We start from the raw sequence: 18,044 nt of genomic DNA on the forward strand, positions 1-18,044 counted from the left end.
CTCCAACCTCCTCTTTCCTTCCCTTTCCTTCTTTTACAGCCCCCCCTCCCCCCGCAGCATCCGGACTCATCTACACCTATCTTTAACTCGGGGTCTTTGCACTTGCCTAGAACATTTTACTTTCAAATATACATGGTCCACCTCCTTCTTTAGATGACTTTAGCTAGGGCCTTTTCTGGCAGACTCTCCTAAAGTAGACATCTCCATGTCATACCTGTCCCATAATCCCCTTTTATCTTGGTTAAATTTGCTTATTTTGCTCAGTTAAAGTGATCACATCATCTAACATGTAAACAGGACCTAAAAGTTAAAGGCGGCACTATTAGTACAGGATGACTGGCACAGGACCGCACAATGTTTTGCTCTGTTATATATAGGGCCGTTTGTGGGCACCTGTCGACAATGACAAGATGATACATAAGTCAAGAGTTGTCAGGGTAAACCAAGGCATATGACTAATACAGCACTTTTTACTAACACACCATCTCTTTACCCATGTTCCTGTTTGTGTTTTGTCTCTCTCGAATACAACATAAATTGCAAAAGGTCAGAATTTTTGTTCATTATGGTATCTACAGTGCCTAAAAGATAACTGGACAAATTGGATGCTGAAAATTTTGCTGAAAGTTTAGATGATATCAAAATATTTCCTTGTTCTTGACACAACACAATCTACATTTACAGCAGTTCTCAACCTGTGGGTTGTGACCCCTTTGGGGATCGAATGACCCTTTCACAGGGGTCATCTAAAACATCGGAGAACACACATTTCTGATGGTTTTCGGACCCGAGACACCGCTCCTCTATCTGTCTCCCAGTGGGTCCGCCCACATTCAGATACGCCCACATGGAAGTACCGGGCGTGAGGACTGTTACCCATGCTACCCCATGCTTCAAGACAAAATTTCATTTATTTGTAATTAGAAACACATATTTCACAATATATAATTAGATATTCTTTTTTGATTAATCACTATGCTTTCATTATGTTCAATTTGTAACAATGACAATACAGCCTGCATATCATATATTTATATCACCATTCATAACAGTAGCAAAATGACAGTTAAGAAGTAGCAACGAAAATAATTTTATGGTTGGGGTTCACCACAACATGAGGAACTGTATCCAAGGGCCGTGGCATGAGGAAGGTTGTCTGCAAAGACATGTTCTACACCTTGCAGCAACTGGAGTTCATGAGCAGCCATGTAAGAGGTAATCAAGAAGGAGGAAATGGAAGGCATATGGAGACAGTTAGTTCAATTGAATAATCAACCATACAAACATCAGTCTCCATGCCCCTAAGACCAAAAGAACTAGAGAGTGTCCAGCTAGCACTATCACCTACTCTGAAAGAGGCCATACTAGAAGAATTTCTAGAAAGTAGAAGAAAAAAATGTAGGGGGAAAAATTCCTCAAAACCATTAAAGAACTCAGGCTGAGTGGTGAGATAGCGACTATCCAAACATAATTGGATAAAGACTATGATACTTAATCACCCTTCATGTATGCAACTGAACGCACCTCTGTGGCTCAGTTTTAACCACAATTATCAATGAGAGGAAGAATAATACTATTGAGTTACCAAGACCTTAGAATAACCGATTAGCTGTAATCAAAAGGGCAACATTTATTCAAGTTCAAACTCTAGCAGGTGTGTTAGTCTGGGTTGACAAGAGAACCAAATTCATAGATACCTATATGTGTACAAGAAAGAGCTTTATATACAAGAGTAGTTGAATATTGAGAAAGCATCCCAGCCCAGTGCAGATCCAGTCCACAAGTCCAGTATTAGCCCACATGTCCGAAACCAATCTATAAAGTCCTCTTCAGACTCACGAAACACAAGCAATGACACCAAGTGCAGGAAGATCATAGCCAGTGGGTGGGAAGTATGGATCCAGTGGCAGTGGAAGCATCTCAACACTGTCAGGGGTCTCCACGTGCCTCCTCCAGCTTCAGAGCTCTAGAGTAGCTCCAACTGTCTTGTCAATGGGAATTTCTCAAAAGGAGTGAGCTTGTGTCCCACCTCCAATGAGCTACTTAATTCCTAAATGTCTCCAAATGAAATCATAAAGCTGTGGCCTGATTGACAGGCTAAATTCCACCCCTTCACTCATAAATCTCAACTTGACAACAGATTACTTAACTACCACAGCAGGAGTAGGAAAGAAAGAAATGGAAACAGAAAAGATGGGTGAGATGTGGAATAATTGATGTTATCATAAGGAAAATTCAGGGGAAAAATATGAATGAGTTATTGAATATAAAACTAATGATGTGCTCTGTAAACATTTACCTGATTTACAATAAAACTTTAAAAAATATTTTGATTGCACTAAATCTTTCAAAAACTTTAAATGTACCAATTATAACATAATTTAAATTTTTTAAATATTAATATCTATAAGTCAGTCATTATGATGTCTCTCTATATATTGCATATATAATTATAGATGCTTAGAATTCACAAACTCTGTCTTAGACACACATTATAAAATGAAGAAGTATCACAGAGGCTAATAATCTGCTCTGCTCGCGCAGCAAAAGTTGCAGTTCAGGTGTAAGTCGCTCTGACTCTAAATATAGTTTTCAAAGCCGATGCTTATAAACTATTGATCACTTTCTCTGCCTCCAATCTGTCTCACATCCATCTCTTTTTTTTCCTTTTCTTTCTTTCTTTTTTTTTTTTTTTTGCACTTAGGAGTTTCTTCCTGATGAATGAAATCCTCCTTAACATACAAGGTTTTGCCTTGCATTCAAAGTTAAATCCAAAGTCTTCTTTCTACCTGACATGCAAAGATCCCTGAGGTGGAATGGGCCCAGGCTGCTTTTTGACATTGCTTTGCTTCCAGGTTACTTTCTCTCCTCACCTCACCCACGGGGGGTGTAGTCAAATCTTCACAGAAGTTACTATGTAGACAGCCAAAATCTGCCATCAGGTTCATTACAACTCACAGTGACACATTAGCACAGGGTAGAGTTGCCCCATGTAGATTTTTAAGACTGTAACTCTTTAAGGGAGGAGAAAGCCTCATCTTTCTCTGAGGAGAGGCTGGTGGTTTTGAACTACTCACCCTGAAATTAACAACCCATCACATAACCTACCACATCACCAGGGCTCCTGACAGAAGTTGCAGTGTTTAGTTTATTCACTTAAAAAATGTCATTAAAGACTTACTGTGTACACACCCACACATGCACACACACACGTCTTGAAATCATGGTTGTAACTGTGAATATGATCCTGTTTGGAAATAGTTTTCTTTTTTTATGTTAATGAAGCCATTCTGGTACAGGGTAGAACCTAAACATAATAATTTCTGAGTTTTAAAGGAGAGCAGAAATCAAGCAACTTCAAAATGAAAAAGAATTTCCAAGAATGTAGGACTATCTGGGGGCCACCCATAAAGAAAGGTCAATACTGCTTATAACCCTGATCTAGATTTTAGCTTTCATAACTGTGAGAAAATAAATGATGTCTTTAAAAAAATCAAATTGTGGTATTTGTGTTATAGTAGCTCTAAGAAACTAAATACCTGACAATATTTTTAGCCTGCCTCTGTGAAACCTCCTTCCTATATCAGCCCCAGTCTTACTATGTTTCTGTCCAAGTCTGACCTGCCTCTCTCATGTGTCCTAGATTTCCCTTACAGACCTGGTAAAAGTCAAGTTCTCTAGCTCCCCAATCAGAGCACTTTGTTTAACAGTTAATTTTTTATACAACAGAGCTTATTAAAGCTATTTATATGTGATTAATAGAGATTCATGGACTATAGAACTATGCCTAAATTCCTTGTTGAATTCTAGCAGAGATGAACAGTACTTGGCTGGAAGGAGGAGCTAAAGTGTGTTTTCTTTTGCTGGGTATGGCATGCGTAAATTGTTTATGAAGTAGCTGGAGGCGGAGAGCTGAAACTCGAGATAGAGACTGCAAAATATTTATGTGCAAGAGAAAATGCATGTGCAAGTGAAAATAGGATTGTTAAGAAAACCAGCAACAAGTGAGAAGCTTAAGATATGGATAGAAGGTGAAAATGTTATAGAATGACAATACAATAATTATTTTTTAAACAGAAATTCCCCAAGTCTATAAAGCAGTGATGCTATTTGGCAAAATCTGGTTATATATGCTTAGGGTACAGCAAACCTTACCTTTGCTCAAATTTTCTACGTGGATCAATAAATGATCCTCCCCTCTCTTAATATAGTTTAAATATTATTTTACTCAGTTGCTACCAATATTGGTTGTAAAATAAATAGATATATTCAGAATATCTATAATCAGACCAAAAAGTCATAATGTATACATGGAATCATTCCCGAAGCAGCGTTCAGGTCATCCTATTCGATAACCAGTCTGTGCTGGGAGAGCTCTAAGTTCTGTTTTATGTTTGTACCATGATCATTTTGACTCACAGTTTCACACAGGAATTTCTAGAGTAAATCAGGACAGTTCATTCATCTCATCAATGTCAACATTAACTACAGTCAATATGAGGCCTACTACCAAATTGCTGTGATAGATATATTTTCATCTCACCCTTACAAATCAGTTTTTACACCAGACTCTCAAGTGAGTTTATATAACATTTTAAATAAAACTACACCTATTCCTCACTTATTGACCCATTATCTTTTATTTTACATTTACAAGCATGCTAAAAAACCTACTATTGGATTATTTGGTGCATTAATGCCGTATGTTCACAGTGACAGACGCTGAGGTACATGATCAGAGTAACACTGGCTAGTATGTTTAAGGTTATGTTCAACCTGGCTGGGGCGTGGTTCTCAGTTGTTTGGAAGCTATTCATGAAAGCTTCACAATTTTGTGGGGAAAAATCTGTTCTTTTGTAGATTACTTTGCCATGAATTTTTGAAACTCCCTCCCCATAGTGATAAAATTGTGTGATTATGTAATGATAGAAGTTTACAGTTATGTACTTACAGAGTCATATTAAGTTCTTTGATCTGATGTTATCATCCTCCATTTTCTCATAATGACGATTTTCACATAATGACCTGAAATGACATGACCTTTGGATTCTAACCCTGATGATTCATGAGGAGTGGGTTTCTGTGGGGTGAGGTGGGTAGGTAGTTCCAAATGCATTGCCAAATACAACTTTTAAAACTATGCATAGCATAAACAGTTTTATTAACTTGTCATACTTTTCTGCATTAAACTTAATCTTACTTATCAAACACAGAAGATATGGGTGCTATAGCAAAGTGTGTTGAAGAAAACAGATGGTGCCCGGCTATCAGATAAAATAGCGTCTGGGGCCTTAAAGGCTTGTTTCCAAACAAGTAGCCATCTAAGTGAGATGTCAACTAAGTCTACATGGATGAACCACACTAACATCTTTGACCCCAGGATTGTAAATTATCTAATCCAAAGCCAAAGATGTAAATAGTATAATAGCCTAATTTGTGAGATTCTGGTTTGCAAAAGGCTATGGATATATTTGTGAAATCTACACAGGAAATAAGACTCCGGTGTTTTCCCTCTATCCATAATAGAGGAATGGGAATCAACTGGCACCAAACAGAGTGTTGGAAAGATGACTATAGGAGATCAAAATGATAACCCGACTTGAACAGTTAAAACTTTATCTCCTGATCCCTTCTCTTATATATATTGGGCCTGATCTGATTTACAACATTTTCCTTATCATATTGGAGTTTATATCTAATGTGCTTGTCATTGTGGGTAGCAGCCTTGCATTTTTGCTAAGTGATTTTCTGTTTTAAGGTATAAGAAACTCAGGGTTGATTAACCTACAGAAATAACAAGCAGAATAAGAATTCCTGGGGAGTACAGTGAAGAAGGGACGAGAAAGAGGAGCTGATACCAAGAAGTTCTAGAAGGAATAAAATGTTTTGAAACTGATTATGGTAGTAATTGTACAATACTATTTGATGTAATTGATTGAATGATACAATATCTAGATTAGCTCTCAATAAAAATGGTTTGGGAAAAAGAACGACTGTTTATTGCATAAATATTCTTATTACCTTGTCACATTTTCTACCTTAACCTTAAACTTACCAAATTCATGCTTTATAAATTAGTCTTATAATTTATATCTGAACAAGTAAAATCAACAGTGTTTTCCAGAAGAATAGCACTTTCCTCAACAATAAAAAGAAAAACAAGGCTAAAAAACTCAATTTTAAACAAATTAAATTTCTGTTAAGAAATTTTATATCTTCAATACAAGACAAGTTTAAATTTTATAAAGCATCACATATCTCCTCCTAGGAATATTCCTCCTGCCAATGTAATCCAGAGAAAGAGCTAATAAGCTATAAGCACATATGTACAAACATAAACATGTTACCTGATTAAAAACCACTTCTAATCTAGCAGTTGAGGCAATAATAAGACATATAGGTAATAATTATTTGTACTTCATTTTTAAGTCATTTTATTGGGAGCTGTTACAGATATCATAACATTCTATAGTTCAATCACATCAAGCAGTATCGTACAATTGCTTGCACAGTCAATTTCAAAATATTTTCTTTCTTCTTAAACTCCTTGATATCAGATAAACCGAAAACCCTTTATCACTCCCCTCCGACCCCCTCCCCCGCTCCCTCCACCCCCACCAAAACCCTTATTATTTTTTTTTGCTGCATCTTACACCATCCAATACATACAATTATGTTGTTCACTTCCCTTGAGTGGGGTTATACATTCAAAGATGCTATTAGTTACCACTACCCCCCACCCTGCCACACACACTTCCCATCCCCTCAGGGAATGGTTACTCCTGTTACTGTTTCTGAAGGGTTATCTATCTTGACTAACAGGAATGGAATAATCTTAATTATTCAAGTAAACATATGCATGTCTACTATGATTAATGAGGTAAAATGAATAAAAACCATGATAGTAAGGGGAGGAACTACTAAAGAACTAGAGGATAGTTATGTGTTACATCAGTGCTGTATCACATTGTGTACAGCATTACAGACTGCATTTTTATAGTCCAGGAACTTTGTATGTAGTCGGCACTCAATATTTACTTAATGTCTGAATTCATATCCTGGATCATCATTAACATAGCAACATATGGAAGAAATAACTCAATATGTTTATTGAACTCAGCACATATATAATATGTAAATTATTTATGTATATATTACATAATTTGGTGTATATATAGTTCAAAATTGTAGAAAGAAATTCCATTATTTTAATTCAGTTTTCCACAGATCACACACACACATGTAAATAATATATATAAAACTAAAACCTAATGCCATGCTGTTGGTTTTGACTCATAGCAACCCTGTAGAACAGAGGAGAACTACACCCTTTTGCATTTCTAAGACTTTATCTGAGCAGCAGATAGCCTCATCTTTCTACTGCAGAGTGGCTAATGAGCTCAAAGAACCGACCTTGTGGTTAACAACTTGAATCCTGAGACTATGAGAACACCACCTGCAGACCTAATGTAAAGGCTAAGGCTCTACATTCTCTGTACAGAGAAACAGAAAGAAAGTGCTCTACGTTCAATGACATTCATCTGTTACACTTTCCACATTCTACCTAAGGATGATGATAAGAAAGGCAAGTACGGTGGTGCTTTGCCAAAAGAATGAGAATTTCTTTTTAAAAGAAAAGATATGTCTCCCAAATTCCAGATTCAAGAGCCATCTTTGAATCAAGAAGAATTTTAAACAATGAAATACAAGTCATGGATTCCCCCCCCCCCGGACCCCCGTCAAAGGTCTTTACATAGAAATATGTCCTCTCCTGCCAGGTACTTTATATTTTCATTTGTGTGTGTGTGTGTGTGTGTGTATGGATTATTTTCATTAGACTTATAAACATACGTGAAGACAAACTTCAGCCTGTAACATGGGGTGGGTAAGACAAAGTTGACTATGCAGATCTCCCACATGTTTTGCTTTAGCACGCTCTTTCTGAGACACACTTCAACACATCCCTTTATACTATTGAGACTAATGTATAGATGAATAAAAAGTGATGATAAATGACATTGTCAGTATTTGCCTGGCTGTGATAGTTTAACTTGTGTTCGAGAATGACTGCGTCATGATTCTCCGTGGTTTGGCAGTTACTAAGCAGCTGTGCCCCATGTTGCGATCTGATATGATGCCATCACTTCCATGGCAAGGTCTGCTAAGAGCAGCCAAACAATTGAAAAAGAGTTTCCCCAGGGATATAGTGTGCTTCACAATATATGTGGACACTGTCCAAGCTTATTGCTCTTTGCTTGATCTGGTTCATCTGGCCTCTGTTTCATTGGATTTGAGCCAACTGCCTTCTGTATTGCCTGCTAATCAGGAGAGTCATTAGGCTCTGTAGTCCCATTGTACCTACTGTGGTAGGCTGTGTTCTCTGGAGAAGCAAAAACTGTATATAGGTATATAAAGAGAAAAGTTTATATCAAGAAAAATGACACACATTTGCAGGAGTAGTTAAGTTCTGTGTAATTCAAATTCATGGGTCTTCTATCAGTTTGTTTGTTTTTTTATCTAGGAGATACATATAAGGTTTTTTTCATGGCATCAGTGGAAGCTTTTAGGTCATTGATGCAGCCCTGAGCTTGTCTCTTATAAGTAGTACCCACTAAGCAGCTTCCTCTTACTTCTCATCGTGACCAAATTGCAGACAGATATCAAACACATGATCACCCCAGCTTCCCTTCTCAGCAATACCTCATCTATTGGTGGGATTGTTAGGTAGCTGGATAGGGAGTTGTTCCTCTCCATGCCTAGAGGGCCCCTAAACAGGAAGTTGGAAGCCGATAAAGGCTATAGGGCTTGCATCGATTCAGGCCCTGAGCCAGTGGGGCAGTACACCTAGGTGGGTGGTACACCAGGGAGGGCTCCAGTCTAGGCCAAGTGGACTTAATTCAGTCAATGGAGTCAACCAGTACCATCAACCATGCCTCCCAACAGAAGGCCCCCAAAAGGCTGTTACTTTGAGACCACCGCCCTCTTTTCCAGCTGTTCCTCTGAGGTTCCTCGCAGCCAAGCCTGGTCTCTCTCTCTCTCTCTCTCTCTCTCTCTCTCTCTCTCTCTCTCTCTCTCTCTCTCTCTCTGTCTCTCTGTCTCTCTGTCTCTCTCTCTGTCCATCACATGTGTATGAAGTGCCATGAGTGTGCTTGTGTTCAGTTTACTGTGACACCGAAAACTTCGTCTATCCTTTATAAAATCCCACTTGGATCGCACGCCAGGCTTCATCACGAATGCTTTCTCATGTGAACTCTTTCTCACCTGAGAAATCTAACTGTTATTTTGGGCATGAACTTTGCTTTTTACCTCATGGTATGTATTAACATTGCCCTCGTTAAATACAGATGTCTCCATGCTAACAGAGGCAGAAGCTGAGTTATCAGTCCCTTGAGACCTGATCAGACTTGAGAACCAATTTAGAAAATTCATCCTTGTGGCTTTTGTTTCTCGGTAACCACTCCTGGTACCAAATGTGTTAGGCTGGGTTTACAAGAGAAACAAACTCTGTCTTGGGTTCATCAGCTTGTGTTCACAATCCTTCAGTTACATGGAACAGGAGAAGCCTCCATTTGACATCTGACCTACAAAGTTGGAACATGCCAGCATCTACAATTCTCTGACTGATAGGTAGCTGGATGTGGAGGGGTGGGGTTCTCTCCATGCCTGGGGGCCCCTTACAGAAAGTTAGAAGCCGACAAAGGCTAGAGAGAATGCACAGATTCAGGCCCTTGAGGCAGGCAGCCAAGATACCTGGGTAGCCTCCAGTCTGGGCCAGGTGGGGTTAATGCAGCGTTAGGATCAACCAGCTCGTCAAGGCCCTAAGAAGGATGGAATTTCAAGACCACTGCCCTCCCTCCTTTTCTGGTTGCTTCTCCGCTGTCTTGCATGGCCAGGCTTCGTTGTCTCTCTTTCTGGCTTGTGTTCAGTTTACTGTCACGCCTGAAATGGCTTCTATCCTTTATAAAAACTCACTTAGATCACAAGCCAGACTTCAGCATGAATTCTTTCTCATGCGAAGCCAAGGACCACGGTATTTTCCACCGAGAAACCAATTTCATGAAAGAAAACTCATATATATATATATATATATATATATATATGTTTTTGCTAGTCTATGGAACCTAACCTAACACACTTGCAAAATGCAATGTATTTGTTATTTAGTGGTACTCAGCCACATTCCAGGAAAGTGGCTGGCTTTCACAGAGAAGTTTATTTTCTCCCTGCTTGTTATTGTTATTAAGGGCCACTGATTTGGTTCCAACTCAGAGAAACCCCTTTGTCCAACAGAAGGAAAGACTGCCAAATCATGTAACACCCATGCGACTGCTTCCAGGTTTGAATCAATGGCTGCAGAAACTGTGTTATTCCAACTCCTTGAGGGTCTTACTCTTTTTTGCTGACCCTCAGAAAAAGTATGATGTTTTTTCCCAATGAGTAGTCTCTCTCGGTTACATGCCCAATGTATATGAAGAGAAGTCTCATCATCCTTGCTCCTAAGGAACATTCTGACTACACTTCCTGATAGAGACATTGGCACCAACACCATAATGACAAGGCTTCAATTGTTCCCCAGGATTCTTTCTTGGTTCTCCAACTTTCAAATGCATATGAAGCGGTTACAAAATGCCAAGGCTTGGGGAAGGCCTCTAAGTGACATCTATGCTTTGTGACATGCTACAGAGCACAGAAAGGTATTCTAGAATTCTCATTCTATCAATGTTATGCATCATTTATTAAGATCCACACAATTGGATTCCTGTACAGAGTTCATAAACTACAAGCAAACCCCTTTCAGGGATTTTTCTCTCTCACTCAGGATCAATCTGCGGCCATCAAAGATATTCCTCATTCCATGTTCTCTTCTATATGCAGCTTGAGTTTCTGAACATAAGCCTGTGGAGGTACTGCTGCAGCCATTTAAATGTTTTTCTTCAGTAATTTTCTTTTTTGCTTTCTTGTGATGTTAATGATATTTTCAATAATTTCCATAGTCCCTTGGGTCACTTTCCTGTGGAATGAGCACAAATAAGGACCTATCCCAATTGGTTGGCCAGGTAGCCATCTTCCAAATGTCTTGTCACAGACTAGTGAGGACTCTAGCAGGCGTCAGTTTTTGGAAACATCTCATTTGATTGTCCACCAATTTCTGGAGCTTTGGTTTTAACTAACGCCTTGAGTGAGGCTTGGACTTCTTCATACAAAACCATTAGTTCTGATTACATGTTATCACCTGAAATAGTTGAATGCCAATCAAGTTTTTTGATATATTCATTAGTCTTTGATAATCTCATAATTCAAATGCATCAGCCTTTTCTGATTGTCCTTATTCATTGTTCATGTTTTGTGTGCATAAGAGATGATCAAAATATCATGGCCCAGGCCAGGCCCCCTTTAGTTCTCTTAGAGACATGTTTGCTCTCTCTCACTTTAAAGAGACCTCTCATGACAGATTTGCCCAATGTAATATGCCGTTTTGTTTCTTGATTGCTGTTTCCATTGCTTTTGTTTGGGGATCTAAGTAAAGTAAAATCCTTGACAATTTCAATTGGAATTTTAAAAATCAGTCTCCGGTTAATGCATGACTAAACAGGAGCCATTTACTAACATTTTTCCCCACATCTTCTGATGCATCTTTAATATACCGGAGCAGAAGCCTTTAACCCTGCACTGACCATTGGGAGATATGGCCGCTAGCCAACATGTTCCACCTCTCCTTATGTTTTGTTCCTCAGGAAACCTCGTTCTTATTGACAGTATTTGCTGCTGGTAGGAGGGGACCTACACATGAGTTTTCAATCAAAGAAAGACCAATGATAGTTTTCACAAAGTAGTGTATATATATTTTAATGTGGAAAATTGAAATTATGAGAGTATTTATTTGGACATATGTGTTCTGGTGGGTTCTGGGGTTTGAGCTTGTGAAACAGAGTAGCTTGAAAAGTCTGTAGAACACTGGAATTCAAAGACCATTTAAGTTTGGGAAATCCCCTCATGAGTATTTTGAGACACACTCAATGTTTCACAGAAATTTCAAAGCAGAACATAATTGGGTTTTGAAAGAGTTAAACTTATTCCAGTGACTTTTAAGGGCAGCAATTTCTAAACTAAATCTTGATTTCTCCTCCTGGCCCCAACAACAAAGACTAGCTTTACTTTTAGAGAAGCAGCAAAGAGTACTACTGCTTATCAAGTAAGGCATTTGACCAGACACCAATAGCATTATTTTCACATCCTACAGCAACAGCACTACCAGCAGGTGTACACATTCCCAGGAGCCAAGTCTACTTAGGAAGGTCTCTACTCTAGTCTGGCGAATGCTCTGCTCTGTTGTACCTAAACTCACTGCACCTCCAGGGAAGCTAACAACCACTCATTTCATTGCTTAAGAGTAGATTTGATACCATGGGAAACATGGCATAACAGAGCTTAAACAAAAGAAAACGCATCACTCTCAGGCACACAAAGCATTGGGTAGGGCTTCTCAAGGCAGGTAGGTGGCTTTCCCTCCCATCTTGTTGCTCACCTTATCTACAGCATATGGTCTCTCCCTCCCCATCCCCCGGCTTCAAAATAACTGCCCAAGCTCCAGCTGTCATATTTACAGTCTATCCAGGAAAGATGAGAACTTTTTAAAAATTTAAAATTCTGACTCATACAAGGATACTTCACATCTTATTGGCCACACAAACAATGCTCATAATGACACACATGTCAATGAAGTATTAGAAATGTAGTCTGAATGAAAGGTGGTCAGTTAAATATCAGGTTTTCTATTGTTATAAAAGAAAGAATTTATGTTGGGAGAGACTTAACAGTTTTTGTCATTTTCTTCTAATATTCCTCATAATTTAAAAATTATGTGTGACATATTGAGATACAAAAAGCCAATTCAGAAATGATGAGTTAATTAGTACACTTCAGGTTTTCACATGGACATCACATTACAATGTAAGATTATCTTTGAATAAGCAATGGCAAAAGGAATGTAACAGAAACATGTATAAAAAGAAGGCTTCTCTGTGAATAAAACTAGAATTTACATGCCTAGAAATTCCAATAGAAAAATATGAGCCACCATCAATCCTTAACCAACAGGGAGAACTGTCTACACAGTGTTGCTGGAATTCCTGCTTATGCTTAGAAGTCACATTTCTCTAAAAACAAATGGACTTGATTTTATTTAGTTGGTGATCATCTTAAGATCTTATGTAGACAAAAATATTGAGTCAGCTCAAACTAAAAGTTTTTTTTCACCAGCCTCATTGCTTAATATTCCTTTTTTAAAATAACCATCAGGGAAAAAAAAAACCAACCTGGGTAGAACTCTTGAGAGCATAACATGGTGAATTTATAAGCACATTAACTTCACCAATCTAGGTGTGTTCACAAATTTATAACTTGAAAGTCAGGAACCCAAACAATGCAAACCAAAGCAAAGCCATACTAAAAAATTGCTGCTGTTACTTGTTCCTGACTTCATTGTAATTCTTGTAGACCCCATCTGTGCAGAGCGAGTAGAATCCCACAAAGAGCCTTCCAGAAGGTCACCTATGGAAGCAGATTACCAAGTCTGCTCTGACAGGCCACTCTGTAGTTTTGAACAGTCAACTTTAGGCTAATAGTTGAATCTTGTTTGTGCCACCCAGAGACTATAAAACCTATCACTCTGGTTGAAATATTAATACCACCTACAAGTCAGGACATTTTGAAATAAATTGTCCACTGAATATATTCTAACTTGACTGTCTCCTGAGAAACATAAGAGTAAAATATGGTCTCTCTGATTGAGCCCATATCCGCTGTGCAATGTGCGAGAATGCTAGGATTCAGAAGCAACTCAATCATTATGGTTTGGCGTGGTACTTTGTCTGGTTTGTTTTGAGGGAGGTAAATAATCTGGAAATGTTGATCAAGAAAACGTTTTAACAATTTTTATGCTTTTAAGTGGAAAAGCATTTCCATTTTTAAACTTTAGAAAGAAAGAAAAATCATGGGATCCAAGTGGAGGCCTTATGGGGAAGCCTTAAAATTAGCGCTAAATGGAACAAAGCAAGTTGCCAAGTTGGTGTTCTCAGCTCTCTCTCTCTCTCTCTCTCTCTCTCTCTCTCTCTCTCTCTCTCTCTCTCTCTCTCTCTCTCTCTCTCTCATCTTCCCCAACCACCCCCCCCACTTCCTGAAACCTTTTAAATGATGGGAAATAACCTGTAGCCACCAGGCAGCTGACATCAAACTTTGAAGCATAAGGATAACTATATTGAGTTTACTGGGGGAACTTTCATCTTTGACCTCTGAGTTAAGACAAAATTTTTATTTTGCAATGTTTTTGTTGGCTGCTATGAATCATTCCCAACTCATGGTGACCGTATGCATAAGGGAATAAACGTTACCTGGTCTTGTACCTGATAGCTCAGTGGGTTATGTGTTGGGCTAATAAAATCAGGCCAGCAATTGAAACCCACCAGACACTCTGTGAGCGAAAGATGAGGCTTTCTACTTCAGTAAGGGTTTATGATCCTGGAACCCCTCAGGGCCTTTTTCTGCCCTTCTATGTGGTCCTTGTAGGGTTGGCATCAACATTAGAGCAGTGGGCTTAGTTTTAGTGCCGTCCTGCGGTCCTTTGAGTATCAGCCCATTGTGATCTATATTGTTTCCAGTGGCTAATATCTGGAAGCAGATTGTTGCACACTGTTTCCTAATCTTAGTCTGGAAGCTCCTCTGCTATAGTTGAGCCTGATAGCAACACACAGGCCTTCACTGGCAGGCAGATTTGCTCATGCATTCTTTTTTAATCAATGGACACTTACTAGGGCCTGCTTCTGAAGTTACTTTGCTCACCCATTTACTCTTCTAGCAAATACCTAATCAGCACCTACAACTCTAGCCTTTTGAGAAATAATATGAATAAAATATACCTCCTCACCTCCATGGAAATTGCAGCGTGTTTGTGTGCAGGAAGTGTAAAAGAAAATTGATAAACAGGCACCATTAATAGCACAAGGAAATTGAAAACACAGAAACTATGTATGCCCATAAATAGGCTTCTTCTCCATGCCTGGTGGTGGAGTGGGATTGGGAGTAGAGAGGAGATTTCTTAAAACAAGTGAAGTTAAAACTACAACCAGAAAGGTGACAAGGAATGGGAAAAGAGTATTGGAACTTGAGGGAAGTGATGGATTTGATTTGACCTATAAATTGATTTGACCTATAGGTCTATTTTCCCTAGCCTCCAATGATAGAACACTGAGGCATTATTTGTATTTCCTCAACAAATATCATTTTAGTCTTTCCTTGGTAGCCATCTTAGTCTTTCTTTGTCCTTAAAACTGTTCTGCACAGTAACCACGCAGAGGAGGGCGCAGGAGACATGGATGGGATCAAAAAAGCAGTGCTGGCTGCGAGCATACCAAGGCAAAGGCTCAGAGTCTCAAAGGAGTCTGTCTCTAAAACATGGTTTGTTTGTTTAATTTTGAATGTCTTAAAATAAAGACACAACATTTTATTTAAGAATGAAAGTAGCCCATTATTATTAATTTTGAAGACTCAAACAAAGAGCGGCCTATGCCCATTTTGCTATTAAAACCAATGCTGCATATTGATACCACATTGCTCCCAAGCCTATATTCAGATACGTATGGTGGTTATGACTGTAGCCTTGGAAGCAAGATTGACTAGTATCAGATCTCCATTCTTCCAGTGTTGGGTCGTATGGGTTGTATGTATTGGCTTGAATCTGCCAGCCACTCTGTGGCAGAAAAATGTGGCTGTCTGGGCCCAAAAGATTGCAGTCCCGGAGTCCTTCAGGGCAGTTCTACTCTGTCTTGTAGGGTCATTATGAATTGGAATCAATAGGACAGCAAGTGGTTTTACTTCCTAGTGCGATTTGTGCATTACATGAGTTAATACACGTGAAGCACTTAGGACACTGCCTGCGATATTGTAAGCAGTCAATAACAGTTGCAAATCATTAGAGCTAAATTTCCAGTATAATCATACTGGAGTTCAATTCACTCACTGTTACTCTCAATAAATAGCCTTCTGTCAGTCTAGGAGCTTTTATATAGCCGTAGACAAGTCACTTAAACATCATTAACTGGAGTTTCCTCCTCTGCAAAGTGGGGGCGATAGTACCAGCCTCACAAGATTGGCTTGAGGGTTAGAGGAAACAGCAGATTGAAGGGCCAGGAGACTGTAAATTGCTATGCAATTGTTGGTTGTTGTGATTATCATTCTCTTTTTAACCCTCGTGCCCAAATTTATAAGTGCTTCTCTCCTTGGGAGGAAGACAAAAGTGAACACACGCACGACGTTGACAAACTGTTTCCGGCTCGCCAGACTATATAAATGGATGAAATTAATGCTTTCAAATCAAGGCTGGAAACTAACCTGACATCAATTTGGAAATTCAAAAGCTGATGTAACTTCTATGAAGGATACCTCAAGAAAAATACCTTTTCAGTTTCCGGTTTTGTTAAATCTTACATTCTGCCTTAAATGAAGCGACTTTTGTGCCTTTTTTTCTTTTTGCAACCTAAGGCTATCTACAAGCCTTAACTAAGAAATCTGTGTACCACCAGTCCAATATTTATGAGCTCGGTGCAAACCCCACTGTGCAGCTCACCGTCACATGACCTGCATGCAGGCATCTTTTGCAACAATCCCTTCTGTGTTTCCTTTGATAACTTATGGCAAAGAGAGACACTCAGTTGAGAGCAGAGAGTTGACCCGATATGCCTGGCAATTGACGGGGACTCACTTCACTGCCACATGTGTGTGTTGAACACCAGCTATGTGTCTGGAACACTACGTGTGAGTAGAGAGTTTTCAAAAGTGCGGTTGCCCAAAGGGACTCGTAGATTCTGGTGGGAGATCTGGGCAAAGCCCATGAATTTTACAAGTCAGGAGGTGGAATCTATGCTAAAAATAAAAGTGCAAGAAGTCAATAAAAGAGTGCCGAGTTTGTATGATTGACATCAGATCAGTGAGGTCTGGTCTCAGAGAAGAGACCACATCTCATCGGGGACTTAAAGACTGAAGCAGGTTTCTCAAAGGAGGAGCCCATCGGAAAGCAGGCCAGCTAGAGGAATATGATATGTAGTGGCACAGAAATATGGAAGAGAAACTGTGTCTTCAAAATAGGAAGCAGAGCATGAGTATAGGGACACAGGATCTAAGGTGGATTGCATAAAGAAAAATGGATTTGATATGATTAAAATTATATTGAAATATAATAAGAAATTGGGATGATAATTTCAGGAAGTATATAGCACACACATGGTCTGTTTTGGAAAGCGCAACCCCTCTTGCCAGAACAAAAATCACAGAGGATCATCCACTTCAACTGACCACCAGTTAGATATCAACCCGTCTGCACTTGCAGACGATTGTGCCCAAATGCTGGAGTAGAGAAACCGCGATACAAGAGATGGTATCAACCCAAATGACACCCTGTTCATTCACGTGCCATCTTAAAAACTGCTGCATGAGGTCTTTGGTCATTTGTTGACATCACTAGTATGGCTTGATAGCTTTAGTTTTCATAGATATGTATATGTACATCAACTATTTAGATTTACATTTATATTACCTCTGGAAGAGGTCTATGGTTACGTTATTTTTGTTCTGGCTCATAGGCATTGTCTAGTGGTGCTGACTCATAGCAGCCCTATGGGAAAAAGAGACAATCTTACCTGACCCTGTATCATCCTCAAAAATCTTCCTATTTGAGTCCAGTGTTATGGTCCCTGTCGGAATCCATCTCATTTACAGTTTTCCTTTGTTTCACTGACCTGCTACCAAGCATAATGTCCGTCTCCAGGGACTGGTGTTTGCTGGTTTTACTTCTTTCAACCCAAAGTTGTCCATTTCTCTGGAAGCCATGGTACATGTGTATTTATTATTCTTTGCCAACCCCACAATTCAGGGTCATCTTCTTCAGTCTCCCTTACCCACTGCCCAGCTTTCAGGCACACCTTAGTCTTCAAAGGGACACCTTTGCTTTTGAAGATCGGTTAGAGACTTTTCACAGCACTTTTGCCAAATGT

The sequence above is a fragment of the Tenrec ecaudatus genome, chromosome 5 (genome assembly GCF_050624435.1).
Source record: "Tenrec ecaudatus isolate mTenEca1 chromosome 5, mTenEca1.hap1, whole genome shotgun sequence".
Classification (NCBI taxonomy): Eukaryota; Metazoa; Chordata; class Mammalia; order Afrosoricida; family Tenrecidae; genus Tenrec; species Tenrec ecaudatus.